At 39.8% G+C, this 16,987-nt stretch overlaps 1 pseudogene; it reads left to right on the top strand.

Annotated features, from left to right (window-relative positions):
- Positions 1 to 15,508, top strand: part of LOC132569115 (zinc finger and BTB domain-containing protein 8B-like) — a 92,508-nt pseudogene extending 77,000 nt beyond the window's left edge.
- The last annotated feature ends 1,479 nt before the right edge of the window (positions 15,509 to 16,987 follow it).

Here is a 16,987-nt window from a genome sequence, read left to right as displayed (position 1 = left end):
TGAACCAGGAATGAAGGGCCATACAACACAAACTTTTAATTTGTAGGAAAGTGCGTGTGATGTCTTAGTTTGTTTTTCTACATTCCTTTGAAGATACTTCTTCTGGAAGTTAGTTGAGTGTACTTCCATAAAGGTACATTTGAATAACTAGAAGGAAAGGTAAAGCACAATGTGATTGTGGAATATTTTCTCAGGATTAAAATAATGCTAATGGGTGGAACAGCAACAAGTGCATTTAGCTTGTACAATGTAGGATGGACAGTATGATGAGTGAATATCCTTCATTGCACATTTACAAAGAATACCAGACAACATAGTTAAAAGTATTCCACAATGAACAGGAATATGGCAATACCTTCTGGGGCCACAGAAAACAATTCCACACCATCCTCTATATGACAGCCCTTCAAGTACTTGAAGATGGTGATCATATCACCTCTCAGCCGCCTCCTCTCCAGGCTAAACATCCAGCAAGGTAGTAACTTTCTCAAAAAAAGAGATCAGGTTAGTTTGACATGACTTGTTCTTGAGAAACCCATGCTGGCTTTTAGTAATCACATCCATTCTTTCTAAATGTTCTAGGACTGACTGTTTGATGATTTGTTCTAAAACTTTTCCAGGTATGGACGTCAAGCTGACAGTTGGTAGTTACCCGGATCATATTTTTTCCCCTCTCTTCATTACCCATTACAATTTCACTTTCCTGCCCTTGCAATGGGCCTACCATGTCTTTGCTCTTTTTCTTACTCTGAACATAAGAAAAGAACCCTTTTTTGTTGTTTTTAGCATCTTTGGCCAGCCTAAGCTCATACTGAGCTTTAGCTTTCCTAACTTTTTATCTACAAGCACTGGTGATTTGTTTATATTCATCCTTGGTTATAAGGCCCTCCTTCCAATTCCTAAAGGAGTCTTTTTTATTTCTCAAGTCTTTAGAGAGCTGTTTATGGAGCCAAGTTCTTTGGGCTTTTTCCATTTTTTTCTTCTCATAGGAATCGTCTGTGATTGCGCTTTCAGTATTTTACTTTTAAGAAACTCCCACCCTTCCTGAACCCCCTTCTTCCTAAGTATTTCTGACCATGGGATTTTACCCAGCATAGTTCTAAGTTTATCTAAGTTTGCCTTTCTGAAGTCCAACTTATAAGTCTGACTATGTATGTATGTATAGCTTTTTCCTTCTTTAAGGATATATAAATCTCAGATAAATAAATAAAGACTGTAAATTCCAAAATCATGTGATCACTACTGCCCAGGGTGCCCACTATTTCCACTTCTTCAATCAATTCTTCCTTGTTGGTGAGAATCAAATCCAAGATAGCAGATACCCTTGTTTCCTTCCTCACTTTCTGGAAAAGGGAGTTGTCAGCAAGACAAGTCAGGAATCTATTTGACTTTTCATTTTTAGCAGAGTTGGACTTCCAACAGATGTCCGGGTAATTGAAATCTCCCATGATCACTGTATCCCTTCTTTTGGGAAACTTTGCAATCTGTTGTAGGAGTATCTCATCCAAGTCCTCTGCCTGACTTGGTGGTCTATAGCAGACCCCCACAATAATATCATTGTTTTTTCTTACTCCTTTTATTTTTACCCAGAGACTCTCAACTGATCTGTCATGTTCAGATTCACATATTTCCTCACAAGTATATACCTCCTTCACATATACTGCTACGCCTCCGCCCTTTCTCATTTGCCTGTCCCTTTTAAATAAGTTGTACCCCTGAATCCTAATATTCCAGTTGTGAGTGTCATCCCACCAAGTTTCAGTAAGGCCTATTATGTCATAGTCTCCTTCCTGTATTAGGACTTCCAGTTTCTCCTGTTTGTTTCCCATACTCTGTGCATTAGTGTAGAGACATCAGAATCCATGTTTTATGCATCCCGAGGGTTTAGTTTCTGTACAAACCTGCAAGTTAACATAACCTAGCGTATGTGCCACTCTCTGCAAATCTTTAATTTTCTTATTCCCAGTTTTTGGCATCATATGAGGCTTTGAACTATTGTCTCGCTCCCCCATACGATTTAGTTTAAAACCCTCCTTATTAGGTAAGCAAGGCTGTTACCAAGCATCCTTTTTCCTGCCACCGTAAGGTACAAACCATCTCCCGATAGAAGACCACCATCTCGAAAGCGTAAGCCATGGTCCAGAAACCCAAATCTTTCCTGACGACACCATCAATGTAGCCAGTCATTTATTTGAAGTATTCTTCTTTCTTGTCCTAAGCCGCGGCCTTCAACAGGAAGAACTGATGAGAACACAACATGTGTGCCCAGCTCCTTCACCTTCTGACCCACAGCCACATAGTCTTTTCTAATATGTTCAGGGCTATGACGGGCAGTATCGTTCGTTCCCACATGGATCAGCAAGAAAGGATAGTAATCCATGAGCTTGATAAGTCTTCCAACCCTTTCTGTCACATGCTGGATGCATGCACCCGGCAGACAGCAGACCTCTTGGGATGACAAGTCTGGTCGACACACCTTGGGCTCTACCCTTCTGAGCAAGGAGTCTCCAATCACCACCACCTTCCTCTTTCTATATTGGGGAGCAGAAACTTTCTTCAAGCTTTATGGAGGCTGGGGAAGTAGCCCTAGTTCCAATGGTTCAGAATCAGTTACTGTGGGGAGATCCTGGAACCTATTGCTGAGCAGCAGAGGCTCAGAACATCTCCTGATTTTCTTTCTCCTTCAGGTTACATTTTTCCAGGAACCCTCCTCCTGTGTTGGGTTCTCTTCTAATTGCTGAGATACCACTTCCTCTTCCTCCTCTTGTCCTTTCAATAGCGCCTCATGCGTTCTGTCAAGAAAATCTTCACCTTCCTTTATACACTGCAGTGTGGAAAATCATGCCTTCAGTCCCTGTATCTTCTCCTCCAGCAGGGTCATTAACTTACACTTGCTGCAAGTGTAATTGCTGCTACTCTCAGGTAGAAATACAAACATCCCACAGTCATTACATATCACTGCCTCTGCTCCCTCAATAGCCATGCTGCTGCAATGCATTTCAAAATTTTCTTTAAATGCATTTCAAAACTCTTTAAAATCCCACTGCCAGCTGCCACTTGTAACTACTTGTAAGTACCCACCTTTCTACAGAACCCCCAGGCAAGACCCCCAGGCTAAGAGCCACAGGCCAAGAGCCCTTTGATTGTTGGATCACTATTGTTAGATCACTATTATGTCATATTTTTCTTGATTTCATTTTTTCCTTCTTAAGATGGAAAACACATATACACCACAACTATCTATCTTTGAGAAGCTGTTTGTAAAACTTATTAAATTTAATATTAAAGTTCATGACTCATTTCATAACTTCATAATTCATTTCCTTAAATTATACAGACTGTTGATGTATATGTTTGTATTCTCTCTCTAATAAATGTAGTTTGTCACAAATCATTTTAGTATTCCTTAAACAAATTGCTCTGCTGCTTGGGAATCAGACCTATAATCATTTCTGTTATAGCAATTAAGTATGCAAGCAATTGAGTGTGCAAGCAAGGGATGCTGAAATGCGCATCAAAAGCATGCCATCTGAAACCTTCCTATGATGGTCCTATTTACAAAAGCTTTCTTCTTTATCATCTTTTTTTCACTATCCCCCAAATAAATTCAGACAACAAATAATGTATTTACTTAAGAATTCTCAAATAAGGGGGATCAATATCATCATATTTTCTGTCACTGGAAGTTATTTGAAAGAATCACCTGTTGAATCTAGATACTTTCTTTGTTTGAACATATAGAGATCTTCAGCTGCTGGAAACCTACACATTTCAGCATACTTTATTGAGGCAGCTGTCTATTGTGAGTATTACATACCATATTTGATGAAGGATAATATGTTTATCTTCTTTTCTGTTTCACAGCAAAATAGTCTTTGAAAAATCTTACCTTGAGAACAGTTATGCAAACAAGTACAACAGCTGCATAATCACTAGTCACTTTGAATGCTAATAAAATACCCAGATAAGTCCTGGTTGAATGATTTACCACATGGATTCTTCCCTGTGTCCTGCCCTTCCTTTTCTGATGCCACTTTACCAGTTTGGCTCTATTTTTTTTCTATTTCTGCCTATTAGAGTCTCTCTTTGTTCTTGATCTCTGCAGCATCTGGTACCTCTCTACATTTCATGAAATGCTTTATGCTGTTTGCTTTATCGGTATGGAGATAATATTACTTTAATACATTACATTAAATGAAGTGTATTGCTAAGTACCCACCTTCCTGACAGTCAAGTGGAATATGCCTGTGAAAATACATTAACAATTACTATCCCACATGATGCTGTAGGTGTTGGTGGCATCAGTTAATGCTCTGGAAAACAAGATGGGAGGGGAGTAGAAATATCGCAAAAGCGAGGTAAGTGCTAAATGTCTCCCAGTGGTAAAAAAGCATGTTTCATCTGCACTTTACTGTATGAACTAAAGAGTCTGGGAAAACAAGGGACTTTATGGAAAGTGTTATACTAATTATAGTGCCAGGGTAGAAAGATTTTAAAAAAGTCACCTATCAGGAACAACGTGGGCAGCCATGTTGGTCTGAAGCAGTAGAACAAAGCAGAAGTCAAGCAGCACCTTTAAGACCAACAAACTTTTATTCAGAATGTAAGCTTTCATGTTCATGCACACTTCATCAGACGAGGAATGAGGTAAAGTAAGCAGAGCTACATATAGTTGGTGGAGTTTAGAATGCAAGGTGGTGCAAAGTTAAAATCCAGTAGCAGAACAGTAAAAATAACAAATTCAGAAAACCTTTGATCTGGGTTGCATTAGCATGGGAAACCAATAAAGTGGTAACATGTCAGAATGTGAGAATGTCTGTTAATTATTCTATTGCTAATAAGCCTGGGTCAAAGGTAAATTAGTTGGACAGGAAAAACCTCTGGGAAAGAAATGCCCTCATTTTGACCCAGGCTTAAAGGTAGTACTTGACTTCTGCTTTGTTCTAACAGGAACAAGTAAAACCTATGAATGGTCTTGAAAAAGCTAGGGATGATCCTGAGTTATATAACAGTTTGCAAGTCACAGAAATAAAAGAGCAGTCATAAAACAGCAGTCATCTCATAAAACCCCAGGAATTGATTGAAGAGGATAGTATCAATTTACCATGCTTAGGTCATATCATCTTCCCAGAAGGGCAGGCAAAAAAAAGAGCTCTGGGTGAGAAAACACTCACCATGTCACTTGGATTCCACATGGCAAAGATCTGAAATACCCAGTGCTCCCAATGTGCACATACTGGAGCCAATGTTTTCAGAACTGTGTCTGAAGAACTGAATTAAATTGAGGTTGCGAGAGATGAAGTTCTAGGACTGCTAAACAAAATAGGACTGCTATTACATTTCTAAGTCCAGATGGCATATGCCTGAGTTCTTAAAGAATTCCAATGTGAATTTGATGGTTTACTGAATTTTTGATCTATTAACAAGTATATTTATTTTTTGCTAAATCAGCTTCTGTGCCAGATAACTGGAAAACAGTAAATGTCACACCAATTTTTAAAAGGAGTGTGATCCAGGATCCAGGAAATTGCAGGCCATCTGCTCCAGATCAGTTAGTAGAAACTGCTATTAAAGAGAGGATTACTAAGAACACTGAGAACAAAGCCTGCTGAGGGACAATCTGCATGGCTTTGCAAAAAGAGATCCTGCCTTGCCAGTCTCTTGGAGTTCTTTGAGCAGGTTAACAAGCACATGGACAAGGGTGATCTGAAACAGGGATCATATTCTTAGACATCCAAAAGGCTTTTTAGAAGGTACTATATCAAAGACTCCTAAGTAAGCTTAGCATCTGTTTGTCTAGCCCTCCAGGGCAACTGGTTGACTTCTGGAATAAATGGATCAGGGGTCTAATCTAGTAGGCTCTTTTCATGCTATAAATAGACATCGGAAGTCACTGTGACAATTTAACTATCCAGTTGATGACAGTCAGTTATCTATTCCAAGAGTCCAAGCGTATAATGGAAAATGGAGGAGTCTAGAAAGAAAGTCCAGCAAAGGACAAACAGTTCTACCCCTTATCCAAAAGTGCAGAGTGGGAATAACTTGAAGTGATATCAGCTTTTCAGGCTGAATTGAGAATTTCTGGATTTCCCCTCAGGAGTATAGAGATACAGTACTGTTGAGCTTCCATGAGAATTTGGAAGTGGTCAAAAAGATAGTAATTTAACTAGATACACAGCAGAATGTATTTTTCTGCAAAGTGTTTTGCCCAATCACATTTTAGGTTCACTGGGTAAGGGAAGGCTCTCATTCTTGTACTATTTGCCAGATCTTGCCCTATATCTCTGGGAGTACCCATGTACATTTGTTTGTCTGTCTGTTTACTGTTACAGAATGAAAGTCCAGTGACCATGACTTCCAAACTTTTTTCTCTCTCTGTAATTTGGGAGGGAAGATCTCTGGGGTAAGAGGTCCATGAATATTTCATTCCAAATAGATAGAAAGTTATGCATGGGACTGTGTTTCCCATTAAATCCAATGCAAATGATTATTACATTGGCATAACAACAGCACATGACATAACAACATTAAACAATCCAATAAACATTTTTAAAAACTAAACAAGACAATCCTGAAACTGAATATAGGCATCTGTACATATCCCTCTTTATTTATTCCTCAGTATCTAGAATTCATTAGGACAAAGGCCTTTCAAATCCAAAGTGGAGAGGCCAGAACAGCATTATGTATTTTATAGATATTAAATATTGGATTTCTTCTTCAGTTAGCCAAGTCATTTCCAATACACTTGAAATCTGGATTCTAGTGCTCAGTGTCATAATGTCTCTGCTTAAATTGAGAACCGGTTAGGGAGAGGAAGGCACTGAAGAAATGGTTGCCTGCAGTTCACATTTCCAAGTTTGGAAATAATGTAGAAGGTGCATCTAGTTATGAATCATCACAGGAAAAGTTCCTCTAGATGTTCATATTGTATATCTTGTAAAAATCAATATAAATATGAGCTTCAGGACAGAGACCATTTGGGACAATTAGCAAAGCTATCTTATCTAATAGAAGCATTTGAACATAACTATATACTATAGAAGTATTTGTTCTTCTCTACAGATGAGTGAAGAACAAATCACACCCTCTCTTCCCAGTTGGAACAAGTCATGTCTGTTGGAGCGAGTGACTCAGCATGCCTGGACATTGGGTGGGGGGGGGGACACGACATCACTTTAAGGGTATATAGGTATTATTGTTACCTTAAGCAGCTTTTATTGGGGAATATTATTTTTCTTAGCTCAAAATGGTAGGCTATGCCATTTTTAAAATGCAGTTGCACTCCTGAAGTGACATAAACTCATACTTTAATGGAAGAATAAATTGCTGTATTGGAAATTAACTGTACATTTTTTTAAAAAAACTGAAGGTCTCCTGCAGGATGCAGTCCACTGCACTGTAGAGCAGAGGCTCAAATCATGTATGCCTTCAAAATACACCACTCAATGAAATGGCAGGGGAAATAACCAGCCCAAAGTCACCATCATGATGAATCCTAGAGCACCATGAAAATGGTGCAACATCACATCCAGGTTCACCCTAAAGGTGAAGTCACCCCATCAGCTTGATGCCCCCCCCCATTTCCCCACTCCTTGTCTCCTGTCAGGGGCCTGCCACTGGCTGACAACCCTACTTCAGAAGTCAATGAATAAATAGAAGAACCTCAAAAGATGTTGAAGCAGTGCTGTTTACCAATGAAAACACTTTCAGTGATTTTGTTTGATGCATTTTGACCATTCTACAATCACCAGGGCAAAAAAAAAAAACAAGCAAGATCTTTGAAAATGCTTCAGCTAATTGAGTTATTTTGAGGTTCACCTCTTTTTGATTCTTGTTGCACTGAATATTGGTGCTGCCTTCTTCTCCCTCCCAACCCACCTTTTGCTTCTATACACATCCAGTTCCTATCAAATGGTGATTATATAGCTGCAGAGTTTGGTGCACTGTGCCCAACATTAATATAAATACTTCCATTTAATTTATTCATAACTTCATGAACACCCTTGGGCTAAAGTTGTTTTTAACTTTTTCTACAAAGCAATATTGAGGTGGTTTATTTATTTATTTAGAATAATGGCTCAACTTTTGTAAAATAATGAGTAGAAAAGAAAAATGTATTCTGTTACTAAATGCAACATTTAGTTAAAAATGCAACATTTCCCCTAGTACTTTTTTAAAAAAAGAAAAATCTTTTTAAAAATCTCCTTTTCATGTTTTGCAAAAGCAGCCTCTTACAAATGAGGTTCTCTGCTTTTGTCAAATGGTTTATAATTTTGAAGCAAAACTCAAAAAGTGACCTGCCAAGCCTTCATTTCAAGCCACAAGCCAATTAGTTCCTAGGGCTTGCAAGAAAAGGTGCGCACAAAGGGACTGTCCATCAGAACAACCACTGTGATTGGTTGTGACATTGCATAATCTTTGCCCCAAGCTGGTGAGGGGAGAGTAATGGCCTCCTTTGTATCCATTAGTCAATTATTCACCTTTGAAGAGTCAGTCGAAGAGCATATGTAAATCGCCAATTCCTTAATGACTCATCAGAGGTGAATAATAAGTCATTCTTTGACCTCTAATTTCATCTCCTCTTCAAAATATTAGTTTTACTAGAAATAAGACTGCATTTTTCAGATTAAATGTAGCTTAAACTGATCAGAAGTTAGATACACAGCAAGAATTTAGCTAAAGTGCGGGATCAAGCTTAGCTCATTCAAAGAGAAGGGAAAATTCCATGCAAAGCTTAGGGGTGGCAATAACTTAGTCATCACAGCAGAGAAAGGACCTCTGCAAGGGAGATCTGGAAGAGTACTTGAGCTGGAAAACCCCAAAGAACTGGCTGGCAGTGTGGTGGTATGGAGCTAGGAGTCCAATTTCTATTCCATCTAGAGACCTGGGCATAGAATTGTGTTCCCCCAACATCAGTTACCTGAAATCTTTTAACTGGAGGATCTCAAGAATGGAACCTGAGACTTTCTGCATGAAAAGGATGTGTTCAACTATTGAGCTAGAGATCCCACCATCCTCCCCCTCTCAATCTCTATGTACATTGCTAACCTAAAGATTTTTCACTGCATATTTGTACCCAGGACTTTTTTGATAGAAAAAAACCAGCAGAAACTCATTTGCATATTAGGTCACACACCCTGACATCACCATTGTTTTGCATAGTGCTTTTTTGCATATTAGGCCACACTCTGACACCAAGCCAGCCAGAACTGTGTTCCTGTGCATTCCTGCTCAAGAAAAGCTCTGTTTGTACCTGTATTTATATTTTCCTCCTATAATGTATGCATTTGTATTGCACTATATTGATAAGTATTTGGATCTGTGCTGTTTGAACTTCCTTCAGTGATGATTCAAACAGATGAAATTTTCAAGTCAAGAGTAAATCAGGTTAAGTATTGTGGAACCCCCCCCCCCCTTTTAGTCTGCTGGTATTTTTCAAGCCTGAACACATTTTTTTTTTAATTATGTAACGTTATCTGCACTGGCATGTTTTGAGATTCAAGTTGTACTTGTCATAAGAACATATGGAGGGTATATAAAATACGACCAGGAATTGAACTCTTCTAACTATTGTAAAACCAACAATTTAGTTTATTTTTCAATCCTTCCATTTTCCCAAGAATCTCAGGGTGACAATAACCCTTAATGAAGGTTAGGCTACAAGACAGTGATTCATACAGTGAGCTGACTAGAAAAATGAACCTGGATCTCTCAGTTGTCTAACCACTATACCACATTGGCTTTCTTGTTGGGTAAAAGGTTATACACATTTAAGCTCTTCCAGTTGTAGTTCTATATGTTGTGATAGTGGTGATGATATATCAAACTGACAAAACTATGCCTGGATAGAGATCAAATCTATTATATTTACTTACATAATTTTAGTCTGGAGTTTGTAACTCAGATGTGCCCATATAAAGAGTTACTAAATATCCAGTCCAGATTCAAGGCCTACCAAAGTTCAGAAATGCTGACTGGTCTGCAATTCAGACATGTCCTAGGCTACTCACAAGCCTATGATAATACATGTATTAGCCTAGCCAATAAAAATGTCTACATCTTACTAGAAAGTCTTCTGTTGGCAAGATGGTCTTCTAGCTCGAAATCTTTTCCCTAAAATCTAATTGGAAAATGTACCTCTCTTCAGTAAATCAGCACTATTGCTTGTCATGGATGTTCCTCATTGATCCTATAATAGCATTTTCCATTTTTGTAACAGCATCACATTATTGACTCCTGTTTAGTTTGTCATTCATTATAATCCCTCTGTCCACTTCTGCAATCCTATACCCTAGCAAATTAATTATACTGAAAGTATTCTTTTAGTGAATGCAATTTTTTCATGTTTCCAATTAAATTTAATGGAAGTTTGTTTGATACAGAATATTTCCCTTTTAATATTTCATTCAAATGTCATTTTTGTCAATGTAATGTTTTGTTCAGTGCTTTTAATATTTACCACAGGGTATATTATTAATATATTATTAATATATTATTATATTCTTTCAAAAATATTTACTTAAGAGTCCTTTGTTACAAGACATTGTTTCAAAGAGAACTAGTATTAACACATGTGCACAGAATCACATTTAATACATATCATCTCATTGAAGTTTGTATTCAGCCACTAGGATCTAGATGCTTCTTTCCCCCCAGAAATGATTGATTTACTCTTGATAAAAGTTTATGAGAAATCCTGAAGCTCTAGGGGTTGTGCTGTTGACAGCTAATGTGGCTGCCGATAGATTAAAATAAAGTATTATTGTATTTCTTCCTGGAAGCACTGAGAACTAGAAGTACTTTCAGAGTCTTTCCCCCCAAAAAACTGTATGATAGAAATGAGATACACAATTTAAAAGAGGATGATTATTAAATGCAATTCCATGTGAGACTTAGCATATGATTGGCATAGTTTATGGTTTGATAAGATTAAAAAAAATCTCCAGAGATAATCATTCATAATGAATCATTTATTATGTATATCTCTTAATTCTAACAGGGTTAAGGATGAGTGAGCATGAAAGCCATGGGCAGAGCTTTTTACATCCCATAAATATTTCTTGTGGATATTTATATGTGCCCTGATGAATTAGCACAAAGGGGGGGGGGCGAGAATCAAGGACATTTGCTGCTGATACATTCGCTTTAGGGCCCTAGTTACAAATCCAGTAATTCTGTTGGATATATGAAGCATTCTAAGGAAAAGACAGAAGGAAGATGGCTGAACAGCACACAAGCTCTCTAGATGAATATTGCACATGAAGCTAATATTTCTTGTTTGTTTGCTATCCTGAGCACTCTCTGCCTATAGTTATCAAAACTTTCTTAGAGATTATTTACTTCTATGTTACCCTGACAGAGAAGGCCTTGCTTTATATAGCATAGTTATCTGAGACTAGTAGGGATGCCAGCCTCCAGGTGGGACCTGGAGATCCCTCAGAATTACAGCTCATCTCCAGACGACAGAGATCAGTTTCCCTAGAGAAAATGGATGCTTTGAAAGGTAGATTGTATGGCATTGTACTCCACTGAGGTCCTTGCTGTCCCCAGGCTTCATCCCCAATTCTTCAGGAGTTCCCAAAACTGGATCTAGCAATCTTACCCCGCCCCTCCCTAGAGCTGCAAGTGTTCTCCCGCCCTGGAGGTTCCCAACCTGCTGGCCCACATTAGACCAGTGGGGAAACCTCCCCTGATGTCACCAGTGCAATGATATCACCTGACCACTCTAGGCATTTCTGGGAAAACTCTGTGGTTTTCCCAGCCACTCTAGATGTTCAGGATGGAAAACTGTATGGTACAATAGGTGCGATGCACGCGTGAAAAAAATCCCCCACCGGAGGCCGCAGGGGACTTGGCAACTCACCCCCTCCCCCATCCCTTGCCAGGGGTGAACCTGCCAACCCTACAGACTTGGCCGATTGTGATACAGAACACCATATTTTAAATCTGGAGTTCCACAAAGCTCATGCTAACATTCGTGGTTCTCAGACCATACTCAGAACAATCTTACAAGTAGGTTAAGAAGAAGAAGAAGACCGCAAATTTATACCCCGCCCTTCTCTCTGAATCAGAGTCTCAGAGAGGTTTACAATCTCCTTTATCTCCTTCCACCACAACAGACACCCTGTGAGGTGGGTGGGGCTGAGAGAGCTGTTCCTGAAGCTGCCCTTTCAAGGACAACTCCTATGAGAGCTATGGCTGACCCAAGGCCATTCCAGAAGCTGCAAGTGGAGGAGTGGGGAATCAAACCCGGTTCTCCCAAATAAGAGTGCACACTTAACCACTATACCAAACTGGTATATAGATGTAAGCAAATTTATACCTAGTTTGCTTTTACATATCTTCCTTTATTTTATCTGGCTTATTCTAATAGTTGAGCATTCAATGTATAAAACTAATTAATGCAATTTTAAAAATCTGTACTTTCTTGTCTTTTTCTGTCTCCTTTAGATTGTATAGACCCAGGAGTTGTGACTGCTTCTTTTCACAATGCCCAATTCACAGTAGAAACAAATATAGGCATAATTTCCATTTACTGTCACTCTTCTGGGCTCTTAAAATAGACATTTGTTGAGCTCTGTTCAAGTCAACTCAGAACAAAACACAAATCCAGCCTATCATCCATTAATGCAATATCTTGCATTAATCCTTTATCTGGCAATTTTTTTTCAAAGCTGGAAAGCACACAATAAATGTCTGATGCTACCTGACAAGCATTGTATGGAACTTCTATGATTATCCAAACACTTGCCTTCATAAACACGGCATGTTTTGCAGATTCCCTGTTGGCTTGCAAAAACACCTCTCACAAAGTCTTTGTCTTTCAAATATGAAGGAAGTGGCACCCCCTTCCTTTTGGTGAGCACAGCTTAGGAAGTGACCTTGGAGCTCAGCAAAATAAAGATTTACATGGCCAGATGGAAGACAGATGCTTTCCCTAAATCTACAAGAATCCTTAATCCACCCACTAGAATGAATTCTGCGATTTAGGGACGGTAAGAAATGAAGAAGTCAGAGAAAATTAAGTAACATTAAAGAGACTGAAATTATCTAAGACCCTGCCCATGAACTCAAGGCTATGCAGTCAATTTCTAGGTTTGCTAGGGAGCAAATGAGCAATTTCCATAATTAAATATTGAGATTATTGATACCCTATTGTTCTCCTACAAAGAAGCCCAAGATGGCTTACAAACCTGTATGCACAGCACAATAACAAAAGCAAGGCAAATAACTCATTAGCCTATAAGAAAAGCATAAGTGCCTCAGGACATGATTGGTGAAGCAGAAATATTCCCAGTTTATCACTATCACACCTGTTCAATAACCAGCTTTGCAGTTGCTTCTAAAAACAGCAAAGAAGCATCTTTACTCAGCTGTTCTGGGAAGATCATTCCATGAGGGCCACAACTAAAAAGGCCTGCATCCAAGCAATCTTACTGTGCAATGTGGTAGAGTACAAAGTGAAAGCTGCTAGGAGTTAAGCTTACTAAATCTTACAATGAAAAATATGTAAGGAAACTCAATGACCCAACAAATAACAGAGAGAAGGGCAAAAAGCTGATTTGAGAGATAATCATTTGGAGTGGAAGAGCAGTGGATGAGAATTACTTAACACCTTTTTGCCTGCTGTTTTTCTAGACCAAATGTTCCCCATAGCAGCTTCTTTGCTTTATACAGTTAAAGATGCATGTTTGTAAGTCACTCAAACCAATAATTGTCATAAATTGGATCCAAGTATTTCTGGCTTGTGTCACTGCAATGCAATTCATAGCTTTAATGCATGACTGACCAAGTCTAAGTCAGGGGTGTCCTATCATTCAAATCCAAGCTTCAGCCAGTTTTAAGAATTCATATGTTGAAAAAAAAATTGCATGAGCCTCCAGGGTTTAATCAGCCACCATTGGGATTGTAGAACTTGTCCCTCCCATTGCCAGATCACAACCCTGCAGGGCAAGTCCCACAATGCTGAAGACAGTTGAGGGTTTAGAAGTCCTCTTTGCTGTAGCTGTAGGGAAAATGGGGAAGCAATCTTATTATACTGAGGGCTTTTTTTGCTGGCTTGGCATCAGGGGTGTGGCCTAATATGTCAATGAGATCCTGCTGGGCTTTTTCTACCAAAAAAGCTCTGATTACGCAAAACTCTTGGGAGAGCTCAATGAGCAAAGGAAGAGGGACAACTTCTGCAATTGCAGCATCTTTGTCAACAGTGGTTATTTCAAAGCCTTGCTGATCCACTACATCCAAGACAATGGGCATCACAGTACTGCTTCCTTGGACATTGTGACTTCCATGGCCTTCTCCATCATTCTGGACTTCCATTATTTGGGGAAGCTGGACATTTGGGGAGCAAATGTGACTGAGGTCATGTCTGCAACCAGTTATCTGCAGATGACTGACATGGTCAACGTCTGTAAGATGTACATGAGGTCATCGCTGAACATCTGTCAGAAAATAAAGAGGGAGGCAGACTTCTATCAGGCTGACAGTGGAACCTCCAGCTCTGCCAGGAAGGGCACATCAAACACAAAGAGCCAGCAAAAAGAGCCAGTGCTCATCCTGTTTCATCCCTGCAGGAGAAGGAGAGGATTCCAGATTGTCAACAAGATCCTCCCTGTGGAGAATGCAGCAGCTGCATTCACTGAGTTTGTAGTGAGGGCCCTATAATCAGTGATTCACCAGACAACACTAATTCTTCCCTGCCCAACTTAGTGGAACCGAAAGTGGAATTTGATGCAGATAAAGTGAAAGTCGAAGTGGGTGAGCGTCTGCCTCAGTACCCAATTCTGTTGATCATAGAGCAGATAGAAGGGCTTCATAGAAGGCCAGGGAATGGTTCTGGCCTGCAATAATTATCATATGAAGGTTTAGGTTTATATCCTGCCCTCCCTGCCAAAGCAGGCTCAGGGCGGCTTCATGAAGCAGTTCTTGGAAGCCTTGTTGTGCATGTGGTCTATCACTTTGTCCATGGCTTTGAGGGCAGGCCAGAAGATGTAGGAGTTTTCATGAGTTCCATGATGGGGATGTTCTAGTTTATTTATTTATTTAGTTGTGCCAGTCAAGCTCCACAAATGCTCCTTCTGCCCATACAGACAACAGAAAGGAATTCTGAAGTGACACATATGCTCCCTTACAGGTGAGAGGCCATATCCTTGTGAGATTTGTGGCAAATGCTTCACCTGGCAGGAACACCTTCGGAGCTGTGCTTTAAGCATACATCAGTCGAACAAACCAATAATCTGCAAGGGCTGAAGGAGAACATTTATGAGCAGCCTGTCCCAAGGATTGTGGCATTTTGATCTGTGTGACCGTTGCACTAGTGTTACAAACCACGCATGAGGATTCAATGTCCATCAACCTCAGTCAGATGGAACCTTCTTCTGAAGGTCTGGGAAAAAATGACCTGGACAATGACTGACTCATCTACGTCAAATCAGGGGATGAAAATGGAGCTTCCAGGTTTCAGCGCTTTGTCTTCGGCAGGGTCTGCGGAGCTTGTCTCCAGTGACCCCCCCCCCCAATCGGGCGGTTGAAGGGGTGCCACAGGCATGGTACCCCCAGGGGGCCCAGGCAAGAGTCCCCTGACAGTAAGGAGCTTGACAGAAGCCGGGGGAAATGGCGGCAGCTGGCCCCTGAGCCTCCTGTCGCTCCGATACTCCACCACAATGATCGCCATGACGGCAACAAGAGGTGAATGTTCGACTTCATCTTTGTCTTAACAGCTTTCTAAGCTTCTCTTTTCTACTGCTACTGCTGAAACTCTACCACGCAAGTAAATTTACTTAAAAATCTCATAATAAATTTTTGACTGACTGACTGGCCAGGGTACTAAGGAGCAGCCAGACTTGGGACCCAGCACCTCAAAACCCTGGGGATCAACACAGGAGAAAGCAAGGCAAGAGAGCTTCATGGGGGAAGGCATCCTTCTCCTGACAGGAGAAAAAGATTATTCTGGCAGTTTGACATATTCTGCCCACTAAGTTTTTTCCTCTATAGTCTATAAGGGGGATACCCACACCACATTTTAGTCTCTGAAATCCATTCAACATGCGTAGGGGGAGAAGCCAGCCTCCCCCCAGCCCATTTTTAATGGAGCTACAACCCAAAAGAAGATGGGTTGTTGGTAGCAACTGTATGGTGTGCAACCCAAAATGGATGACAAAGAAAAGAAGGGGAAAATATATAATAGAACCCTCCTACATAAAACTTTACACGCATTGAGAAGTGACTGATGGGTGAAAGTGCAAGCACAGGGATAGCAGGCCAAATGATTAAAAACCAAGTTATGCTTCTACACTAACATAACCTAGGATACCCTGTGAAGGAGTGAGAAACCCTGGTATAAACAGCTTCATGTTAACCTGGGACAGTGCGGGGGAGGGGGGGACACAGGGTGACCACACTTTAGTATGAAAACACAAAAATAACCTGAGAAAAAACCAGGGGTGAACCCAAATTTACTATAGAAAGTCATTTCAGGGACAGGGTTAAATCAAGAGTAAAGTCCTATTGGGAAATCATTCAGAGATTCAACAGTTACCCCTTCCCTTTCCCAGAAGGAAAGGGAGACTACATAAGCCTATAACTTGTATTTCATATATGGGAAGACACCATCCTATCTAATTGAGCCCTTATTGTAGAAGTATTCTTGGAGACCATTTCCCATGCTGGATATTCAACTAGTACCTTTTCTGAATGCTTCTAATGAAATTCCCACATTTTGTTTGTTTTAAAACAAAAGAGAAAATGTGAAGTTTCTAGGCTAAGAGCAATATCTTTCTTGTTACATTCTCACTTCCACTATAAAGTGTGTGTACACCTCAAATATTTGAATTGACCCTTATGCCACCTACAAAATATGTGACCCTTCCTTCAGCTGTTGGGTCCTTTTAGAAAATTGAAAGAGAGTGAAAATCATTAATTAGTGATCTTAAGACAACTAGTTCTTGGTATGTAGGAAACTTCTTTCAGGCCTTTGGTCAGAGCA

Source organism: Heteronotia binoei, chromosome 3, assembly GCF_032191835.1.
Source record: "Heteronotia binoei isolate CCM8104 ecotype False Entrance Well chromosome 3, APGP_CSIRO_Hbin_v1, whole genome shotgun sequence".
Taxonomy (NCBI): domain Eukaryota; kingdom Metazoa; phylum Chordata; class Lepidosauria; order Squamata; family Gekkonidae; genus Heteronotia; species Heteronotia binoei.
The sequence above is the reverse complement of the archived record's forward strand: the minus strand, read 5'-3'. Positions and strand labels throughout refer to the sequence as shown.